This window comes from Polypterus senegalus, chromosome 18 (genome assembly GCF_016835505.1).
Source record: "Polypterus senegalus isolate Bchr_013 chromosome 18, ASM1683550v1, whole genome shotgun sequence".
In the NCBI taxonomy this organism is placed as follows: domain Eukaryota; kingdom Metazoa; phylum Chordata; class Cladistia; order Polypteriformes; family Polypteridae; genus Polypterus; species Polypterus senegalus.
Genome location: NC_053171.1, coordinates 22,488,294 through 22,499,664, shown reverse-complemented (window position 1 = coordinate 22,499,664; position 11,371 = coordinate 22,488,294).

The window sequence follows — 11,371 nt, the reverse complement described above, 5'->3', positions numbered from 1 at the left end:
CTATCTATCTATCTATCTATCTATCCATTATGTGGCGCTCTTCAATTCTATCTATCTATCTATCTATCTATTATATAGTGCCTTTCACATCTATCTATCTATCTATCTATCTATCTATCTATCTATCTATCTATCTATCTATCTATCTATCTATCTATCTATCTATCTATCTATCTATCTATCTATCTATCTATCTATCTATCTATCTATCTATCTATCTATCTATCTATTAATTATATAGCGCCTTTCATAACTATTCATAGATATATATCTATGACAAGTCAAATTAACATTTGCAGATATCTGGAAATGCATTTAAGAAATCTCACGAAGAATTACAGGTAATAGAAAATACATCTATTTCAAGATATCTGAAATGCATTTTAAGATAACTTAGATTTCCTGATATCTTGAAATGATATGCTGTATATTTTAACATATCTGGAATCCTCTTCAACATATTTTAAATGCAATTCATGAAATCTTGAAATGAGTTCCTGCATATTTGGAGGTACTGTATGTCAACTGCATTTCAAGATATCTTAAAATACATCTGTAGGTATTCTAAGATATCTCAAATGTATTTAAAATAATGTCCTGCACCTTTTAAGATGGCTCAAATACATTTCTAGATATCATGAGATCATTTCCTGCACATTTCTCTGTTCTTTTAATGATTATTTTTAGGCATCTGGAAGTATTTTTGAGATATCTTGAAATTCATTTTTGCTGTTTAAAAGGAAGCTATTTTAAGGTATCTGGATGATATCTTGAAATGCGCACAAAGTTACTTTGAAAATCATTCCAGAAATCTCAAAAAGAATTTCAGCTACAGCGGGTTAGATAATGGATGGATGGATTAAAATGAGCAGATACCTCAAAATATAATTAGGGTATCTTAAAAAGTCTTAAGATATCTTGAAATTTATTCTTGATATCTTGAGATATCTAAAACTACTTTTTGAATATATCAAATTTATTTCATGATATCTTAAAATTGATCTCTGCTCCATTCCCTGTATCTTAAAATGAATTTCAAGGTATCTAAATTTTCAGGTATCTGCAATATAAATTTAAGATATCTCAAACACATTTTCAGATATCTTAAAATGCTTGCAAGGTCAATTTGATAACATCTCAAAATGTATTTAAAATATTTAAAAATGCACACATAATTATTCTGAGATATCTAAAAATATACTTGAGATGTCCTAAAATGAAGGTGAGATGTACGGATATCATAAAAGGTTAAATAAACATATTCTGAGATATCTGTAAATCCATCCATTCTCCAACCTGCTATATCCCAACACAGGGGTCTGCTGGAGCCAATCCCAGCCAACAGAGGGCGCAAGCCCACCAGGGATAATTTCGGATCACCAATGCACCTAACCTGCATGTCTTTGGACTGTGGGAGAAAACCCACGCAGACACAGGGAGAACATGCAAACTCCACGCAGGGAGGACCTGGGAAGCAAACCCGGGTCTCCAAACTGCAAGGCAGCAGCGCTACCCACTGCGCCACCATGCCACCCAATATCTGTGAATGACTTTCTGATATCTTAAAAAGTAAACTTCATCTTAAGATATCTAAAACTCTGAATGTAATTCAGCTTGCCATATACGTTTGGATTCAGCACAATGATACGTTTCTCTTCATTAATCCGAAGCCTACATAGATATCTGAAAGGGTTATAAATATCCGTACACAAACAGGCATCTTGTTCTAGCAGGTAGTTTCAGTTACATTAAAAGTAAGCGGCAAATAATTTCCACTCGTCTCTCGATCCACCCACCATCTGTTCATTTTCAGCCCAATTCAGTTCAGTTTATCCAGTTTAAGATCACAATAGGGTAGAGTCTAATGCATTACTAAGTGTTTAAAAAAATGAATAAAAACCTCTGAAAACGTTTTAGTGAGCACGATGATGGAGTGTTTTGGTATCGGTTGTTCTGTCTTCATGACATCTGAAGCTTAGGATGACAATGTGTCTGTCGAATGAGTTTGACTTATGGGGTGCCACCTGGTAAGTGGCCAGTGTTTTTGGGAGGTGGCAGTAAATGCAGATTTGAAGATGCAGAAAATTAACAAATTGCCTTTTTTAGCTTCAGTATGTCATAGGATGCTGCTTTATCAGCAAACTAGTAAGCATTTCAGATGTTTAAAACTGGTTTGATAATGAAAAGAAAATGAAAATCAACAGGCCACAGTGTCAGTGCGGTAGACTCAGTGTTCAGCGTTCTGTTTTTTTTTTTTTTTTGACTACAATTTCTTCCCTTTTGCCTTTTCTATAATTTCAAACTTATGACAATTTAAAATGAATTCACACCTGATCCCACACAACTGTGTTTCAAAACTGCTTTACATTTCCATTTAGGAGGCAGATGGTGGCAGACTTATGAGGATGGCCTCAGAGAATACATCGAACAGTTTGGACATCAGGTGCGTATCCATCAATCTGCCTGTTTTCTTGATGCATATTTTTCCACGTCACACGGCACACCACCTTCGACTGACTGCAGCCATGAAGAGAAAGTGAGCAGTCTGCTAGGTTTTGGGTTTTAATGATATCATATAATATTCTTTTTGGTTTGTTTTGCTGCTGTAAAGTGCGAGCTCAGACATAGGAAGTCAATCCACCATTCTACATCGGAGTCTTTCATGTGTCTGTTGTAGAGTTTATGATATTTAATGCCTCAAACACAATGTGCCTTAGCTACCTTACACTGCAAAAACTATAACCTCCGTTCAACTTAAAATAATTAAAGTAATGATTCACACTACAATATAATTGTTTTTATCTTATTGAACCCACAATTTTTAAGTTGAGGCAAATCATTTAGGGTCATTGGGTGTAATTCACTTGTTTTAAACTGAAGTAAATCTATTTTTTAAGATGTTACAATTTAAAATGGTTTATTGGTCGTAACCTGTCTTTATGCAATTAGAAATATTATGAACATAACACATTCCAGTGCTGTGCATTTTACATTTATTTAAAAATCTAGTGCAAATACACAAGCATTTTGCAGTCCTCCATCCGTCCTCTTCCGCTTATCCGAGGTCGGGTCGCGGGGGCAGCAGCTTAAGCAGAGAGGCCCAGACTTCCCTCTCCCCGGCCACTTCTTCCAGTTCTTCAGGGAGAATTCCAAGGCGTTCCCAGGCCAGCCGGGAGACATAGTCCCTCCAGCGTGTCCTGGGTCTTCCTCGGGGCCTCCTCCCGGTTGGACGTGCCCAGAACACCTCACCAGGGAGGCGTCCAGGAGGCATCCTGATCAGATGCCCGAGCCACCTCATGTGACTCCTCTCGATGCGGAGGAGCAGCGGCTGTACTCTGAGCCCCTCCCGGATGACTGAGCTTCTCACCCTATCTTTAAGGGAAAGCCCAGACACCCTGCGGAGGAAACTCATTTCAGCCGCTTGTATTTGTGATCTCGTTCTTTCGGTCACTACCCATAGCTCATGACCATAGGTGAGGGTAGGAACGTAGATCGACTGGTAAATTGAGAGCTTTGCCTTACGGCTCAGCTCTTTTTTCACCACGACAGACCGATGCAGAGCCTGCATAACTGCGGACGCCGCACCGATCTGCCTGTCGATCTCACGCTCCATTCTTCCCTCACTCGTGAACAAGACCCCGAGATACTTGAACTCCTCCACTTGGGGTAGGATCTCTCCCCCAACCCTGAGAGGGCACTCCACCCTTTTCCGGCTGAGGACCATGCTCTCAGATTTGGAGGTGCTGATTCTCATCCCAGCCGCTTCACACTCAGCTGCGAACCGATCCAGAGAGAGCTGAAGATCATGGCCTGATGAAGCAAACAGGACAACATCATCTGCAAAAAGCAGTGACCCAATCCTGAGTCCACCAAACCGGACCCTTCAACACCCTGGCTGCGCCTAGAAATTCTGTCCATAAAAGTTATGAACAGAATCGGTGACAAAGGGCAGTCATTTTGCAGTGTAAACCTTAAATATACAACAAAAAATGATTAAACGTTTGCACAGCTTTCTTGAAAGTATGTTTTATTACAAGCTCAAATACTTAGAATGAAAAGTTGAGAAACAAGGTTACTTACCAGAAATCCTCCGTTATAAAAGTCTGCTGCTGAAAATGTCCAGACCTGTATCGCCACGTCCACTCCACTCAGGAAAGTGTTCTTCTTTTTTGGCAGTTGGAAAGCCAACACGCTGGAAATTTCGACCGAAAGAATATACAAACGGCCCTCACACAGCACACGAAGAACCGAAAATATTAGGTTAACTGAAATGGCACTTTTATGTTTATTCCCTCAATGAAAAAAGTATAACAGGGATGTTGTTCATTCAACGTAAATTTTCTCTTAAGATTAGTCATTTAGTGTTGTCGCGTGAAATATTTGGTTTCAGATCTCAATCAAAGTAAAAAAATGAGTTTGTACCGAAGAAAGTTATGGTGGAGGGAATAAACGTAAAAATCCTATTTCATTTAGCTTAATATTTTAGGTTGTTCATGTGCTGTGTTTGAGGGGCCGTTTGTATATTCTTTCGGTCGAACTTTCCAGTTTGATGGCTTTCCAACTGCCAAAAAAGAGGAACAACTTAAAAAATAGATTTACTTCTGTAAAAAAAAACAAGTGAATTGCTACCCAATCACTCTAAATGATTTGCCTCAACTTAAAAATTGTGGGATCAATCAGCTAAAAAGAATTATATTGGTTCAGATTGAAAATATTAAGTGTGAATCATCACATTTTTTTTTTTCAGTGCTCCACCATAACGTACTTTGGCACAAACTAATTTTTTTTACTTTGATTGAGGTCTGAAACCAAATATTTCACGCGACAACACTAAATGACTAATCTTAAGAGAAAATTTACGTTGAATGAACGACATCCATGTTATACTTTTTTCAGTGAAATGCTGCACAGACAAAGATAAGAATCGAACACTCAGTCTTCATACATTACCTTATAGCACCTTTCACATTTTTACTTTAAAATGAAGCCATGTAGGCCTGTATTGGCCATCAGATGCAGACAATACACACACCACGAATAGTACGGAAGGACTTAATAAAGCATTAAAGGAATACTCCAACCAAATATGCTATATTATTATTTTGTTATTTTTTACACAATATGTTATTCACCCTGTGTACTTTGTAGCAGTGGCCAGGAACAATTTTTAATCTTATGTTTTAATGCAGAATATAACAGAAGGCAATAATGACCAAAGCTGTACAGTAGCAAATGATGTAAAAATGTCCATAAATAAAAAGACAACAATAATAATAATAATTCTTTACATTTATATAGCGCTTTTCTCACTACTCAAAACATGATCTTGTATTACTTGTCCTATGCTTTTTGATAAAATAATGTTAAATAGTTAATTCCAAAATAGTAAAAGCACATCATAAACACAAAACTAAAGTCTCATGTGACTTTTTGAATGGAAGACAGGACTCTTAACCAGCGAATGAGGAGGAGAGGTGGGTCTTCAGTTCAAAATGAAGCCTCCCATGAGGCTCTAGTGTCCTGTTTATAATGTGAGCTGATTATTCCAGAAGTGACTATTTAACATTTAGCAAAAACACATTCAACTGGATAACTGATATTTGGATTTTGTGACACGACTAACGTTAGATTTTTTTTTCTTTTTTTCCATGGACGTTTTCCACATTTTTTGAGCTTGTTCATCATTAGTCAAATTGCATTCTATTCATCATCATTTTTTTCTCTCTATGCTGCATGATAACATGAGATTAATTTTTTTTCTTGGCTACCACTACAAAGTGCATAGGATGAATAACATCATACAACAAGGTCAGTGGGGCAATGGCAGGCAGGGTCTTGTCTTTAGACTCCTCAGACTGATCATTCAGAAGATGCTGCAATTCTAACGAGGCCTGGAAAAATCTTGAAGGCATAAAATTTGACTTGTATTGTAAACCTCTGAAAATTTTGTAGTAAAGACATCAGCCAAAAAAAAAAAAAACACTTTTCAGAAGCAGAACAAAAAACTCCTTTGTTATGTACAATAAGGAAAGAAATGAAACGCCAAAGCAAGCTACTCATATCTTTTTCCCGTTCTCCCATTGTGTAGAATTTCCCGGACAAAGTGAGGCCCTCTCGTTCTGCACACCCTCTCTTTCAATGTCCTGACATGGATCCTTCGCCAGCTGTTCCCACTTCAGGTAGGTGTGAGTGAATCTAACAGTTTTTACTGATCATTAGGCTAAAGTTTGTGCTGCTTGAGTATTGTCACACATGTGCACTAGTCACATGACCTGGATCAACAGTCACATGATTTCATTGCGATCAACCTTTTCAATGGAAGGAAGGCACAGCAACATGAGTGGGTTTGGAGATTGACAAGGGCTAGATTTCAGAAGTAACTTGTACAGCAGAAGAAACTACAAAAAAGTGTGCAGCCTGGACAGTCCAATAAGAGAATTCAGCTGGTGTTCAAAGTATGCCAGGGACTCCTGGCATACACAACATCCTTCATTTGCAAACCTGTTTAATCCAACTCAGGGTCATGTGGAGGATGGATAGATAGATAGATACTTTATTAATCCATCCATCCATTTTCCAACCCGCTGAATCCGAACACAGGGAACCAAACCCAGCCAACACAGGAACAAATCCTGGGCAGGGTGCCAACCCACCACACGGCACACACACACACACATTAGGGCCAATTTAGAATCGCCAGTCCACCTAACCTGCATGTCTTTGGACTGTGGGAGGAAACCCACGCAGACACGGGGAGAACATGCAAACTGCATACAAGGAGGACCCGGGAAGCGAACCTGGGTCTCCTAACTGCGAGGCAGCAGCGCTACTAGTAGTAGTAGTAGTAGTTTATTTATATAGCGCCCTTCACAGACAAGAGGTCACAGAGCGCTGAACAGCAAATACAGAATAAATACAAACAGTTGAAGGAAAAACATAAACAAAAGCAGTAAAAAAAATCAATAAATAAACAAACGAACTATTTAGCACTAATTAAAAGCTTGTTTAAAAAGAAATGTTTTTAGTTGTTTTTTAAAAGAATCAACAGACTCAACTCCACGCAGACAACAAGGCAGGCTGTTCCATAATCTTGGTGCCACAGACTGAAAGGCACGATCCCCACAGGTTTTTAGCCGAGTGCGTGGGACAACTAAAAGGCCCTGTTGACCAGATCTTAGAGTCCGGCAAGCTGTATGGCGTTGGAGCAGGCTGGTTAGGTACTCAGGGGCCTGTCCATGCAAAGCTCTGAAAGTGAGTACCAAAATTTTAAAATGAATTCTATAAAACACTGGGAGCCAGTGCAGTGTGTGCAGAATGGGAGTGATATGATCACTCCGGCTAGCACGAGTTAGGAGCCTGGCAGCTGCATTTTGAACTAACTGGAGGCGTGACAGAGAGGACTTGCTCAAATCTGTAAAGAGAGCATTACAGTAATCAAGCCGTGAGGAAATAACAGAATGAACAAGCATCTCCAATTCTGATTTAGAAACAACATTTCTTAGTTTTGAAAGATTTCTTAAATGAAAGAAATACGAGTGGCTGACTGACCGTACATACTCATCAAGTGTCAGGGACTGGTCAAAAATAACCCCAAGGTTACGTAGACTCGACTTAATAACAGGAGAGACAGAAGATCATTTTAAACTGATCTCAGAATGAAGAACAGGAGGAGCAACAATTAGTACCTCTCCTGAATTCAACTGCAGGTAATTACTACTGAGCCAGTCGTTAACCTCAGACAGACAATCAACTAAAGTGACCAAAGTATTAATTTGGTTAGGCTTAAATGAAAAATAGAGCTGTATATCATCTGCATACAGATGATACGAGATGTCTTTGAAAGAGTTAAGAATCTGTGATAAGGGAAGCATATATAAAGGGCCACCATGCTGCCCCTTATTAATCCCAAGGGGAAATTCACATAATAATCCCAAGGGGAAGCCTGTCTCTGTGGTAACCCACCTCTGGATAGGGTGACAATTGTCTACAGGGCACATTCACGTACGTACCCACACCTGGGCCTATTAACCTGAAGGTATCTGGGATACAGAAGAAAAACTGGAGGACTCAGAGAAACACCCCACATAGCCACAGATAGACAGTGCAAGTTCCTCTTAGGGAAGATTCAAGCCCAGGATTTTGGAGCTCCTAACCTTCTTCTTACGCTTAAATTATATAAATTCTGCTGCCCAAATTGCCACTGCTCCAGTTTAAAAGCCTAAGTAGGGTATAGAGGCGGGATTCATCTTTCAAACCTTGGACAGTATAATTACTTTTTTATAAGGCTACTATCACTTTACTGTGCATGATATTGCAGAGGCAGTTGATCCCTTGGTAGGAAGGTCAATCATCACTCCTGCTGACCAGGGTCAAATTTAAAGAATGTCAGGAGGACGGCGCAGTGTCAATACCTGATGGCTGCTTTCACCCCTTTGCTCTGAGCTGGTCCTGGGGGGTAGAGGATTTATACCGCACTTTGTATTTTGTTACTATTGAAATTCCACAGTATTTCCTTAAAGGGATAAAACCACCTGATCCAGATGTAGCAGAAGCGAGAGCAGCTATCACACATGAATCCTCAACCAAACTATCAAAACAAATTGGAAAGATGCAGAAAATTGATTTATTACCAGTTAGGGGAAAAGCCAGTAAAGGTCACCTGAGGTTATAAGCTGAAAGTAAATCGTTCAAAGCCATCCATTCTCCAACCCGCTATATTCTAACTACAGGGTCACGGGGGTCTGCTGGAGCCAAACCCAGCCAGCACAGGGCGCAAGGCAGGAAACAAACCCCAGGCAGGGCGCTAGCCCACTGCAGGGCACACACACACCAAGCACAATTTAGGATCGCCAATGCACCTAACCTGCATGTCTTTGGATGGTGGGAGTAAACCGGAGTAAACCCACGCAGACACGAGGAGAACATGCAAATTCAACACAGGGAGGACCCGGGAAGCAACTCAGGTCTCTGTGCTGCCAGGCAGCAGCGCCACCACTGTGCCACCCTCCTTCAAATCCGGTTCACAAATACAAATGTTCTGCCTGTCTCCCCAACCCCTATGATACACTATAGGTATCTGATTATTGTGACGTTTAGAAGGTTACTGTAGATCCCCTGGCATATTGTCCACCTCTCTAATAAAAAGCTCATGGCCTTTACAGAGTCTTCTACAGTATCATGTCTAAATGCACTGTCAGCGTGTGGTGTTATGGGTCCACAGCTCGTTAAGCGAAGGCCATTTTAAATAATCACCGCACCGAGGCGGCTTCGTGAGGGGGGGCGATGTTGTAGCGAGCCGCGGGGCAGTCGTCGATGTGGGCGTTTCTCACCGTGTGCACAGGTGAGGAACTGCCTACACTCGTGATTGCTACAGCTGTGATGGCCCCGCGTCATTTTAAAAAGAAGCGCGAGTCGGTTTTGGGGGGGAATGAGAAAAAGAACGAGATAAAGAAAAGAAGACGGAGGTTACAGGGAGCGAGGAAGCAGGCGGTGCGTGCGTGTGTTGAGCGCGCGATCGAGGGCAGCTGTAAGGAAGCTGGGTGTTAGGCCAACACCCAGACGTTTGAGTTGATGTTGCTCCCGCTGAGTGACCAGGTAGCGGGAGTGCCTAGAGGAAAGCGACGAGCCGCAGAAGGCCACGGAAAGGCAGCGGAAGTCGGGAGGCTTGGTGGTGGAGTCCCCAGTGTGGGCGTCCTGGTCATTGGTGGACATCAAGTCTCGGGGACTGGGATGAGAGCCAAACCGAAGCCAGGGATGGGGAGGTCTCCAGTCTCGCGAAAGTGTAAGAGGAGGGCAGCTGCAGAGAGCGTCTTGCCTGCTGCTAAGCCCAAACGGGATAAGCAGGTGAGACGCTAACAGAAACGTTACACCGGATTTGTTATTGTTTTAAAGACTGCTTCCATGAGAAGATTTTAACCTCTCGTTTTAAAGGATTGTTTTTTACTATTGGTTTTAACCTCCACATGTTTTACTGGATTATTTATTTATTGACTTTTTGAAGAACTGCACTATTTATGGAACACTGTTTTGATTGTTTCTTTTAATAAAAGCACTGTTGCACTTTCAACCATCCCCTTGCTCAGATGCTCAATTTGCCTCCATTGACTGGCTCACTCGGTTTCATTATCGACGGTGTTGGGTTCAAGGGTTCCCAAACAGCCATGGGAGCGTGGAGCCAGAACCCACATCGTCACACAGCGGTAGCATCAATCCATTCCTTATAGGATCACTGAGACCACAGCCTGAGGACAGCATCCGGTCCAAGGCAGAATGTGCCAGTTTTTCTTTCGGTCATTATCACCATGCTAGTAGCTGGCCTACTTCCTCTTTGCCTTTCCTCTAGATCTTCCTCTTTCAGCCCTCTTAACTTCTGGGCCCAGCTGCTATACAGGAGTTGTGAATATAGTTTGAGTATAGTATGAAAATGTAAGTGCAACATAAACACAAAACATAATTTAATATAATAATATAACATTATTAGTTAGGAGAGCATTAGACAACATATACAAAAATGTGCGTACACATGTACACTCACTGAGCACATTATTAGGAATTCCTGTGTAACTGCTTGTCCTTACAATTATCTGGTCAGCCAATCATGTGACTGAAGTGCAATGCATAGAATCATGCAGATACAGGGCAGTAGCTTCAGTTACTGTTCACATCAAACACCTTGGTGATTGTTGATGCCAGCCGGACTGGTTTGAGTACTTCTATACGTAAGTACTATAAGAGTTTATTCAGAATGAAAAATAAAAACATCCACTGAGCAACAATTCTGCAGACAGAAATGCCTTATTGATGAGAGATGTCCGAGGAGAATGACCAGACTGGTTCAAGTATAGCAACTCAGAAGATCACTCTGTGCAACTGTGGTGGACAGAAGAGCATGCCAGACTGAACGCCATGTCAAACCTTGAGGCAGGTGGGCTACCACAGCACATCACCACGTCACATACCACTCCTATCAGCCAAGAATAGAAAGCCGAAGCAGCAGCGCGCACACGCTCACCAAAACTGGACAGCTGGAAAATTGTAGCCTGGTCCACAGATGCACATAAATGGTAGGATACGAATTTGGTGCCAACAGCATGAATCCATGCCCCCAACATGCCTTGTGTCGATGGTCTGGGCTGGTAGTGGTGTAATGGCATGGAAGATGCTTTCTTGGCACATTTTGGGGCCTGTTAATGCCAATCAATCACTTGAATGTCATGGCCTATTTGAGTATTGCTGCTGACCTTCATGGCCACAATTTACTCATCTTCTAATGTCTATTTACAGCATGACAGCACATCATGTCACAAAGCAAACATCATCTCAAACTGGTGTCACGAACATGACAAGAAGTTTAGTGTTCTTTAATGGGTCA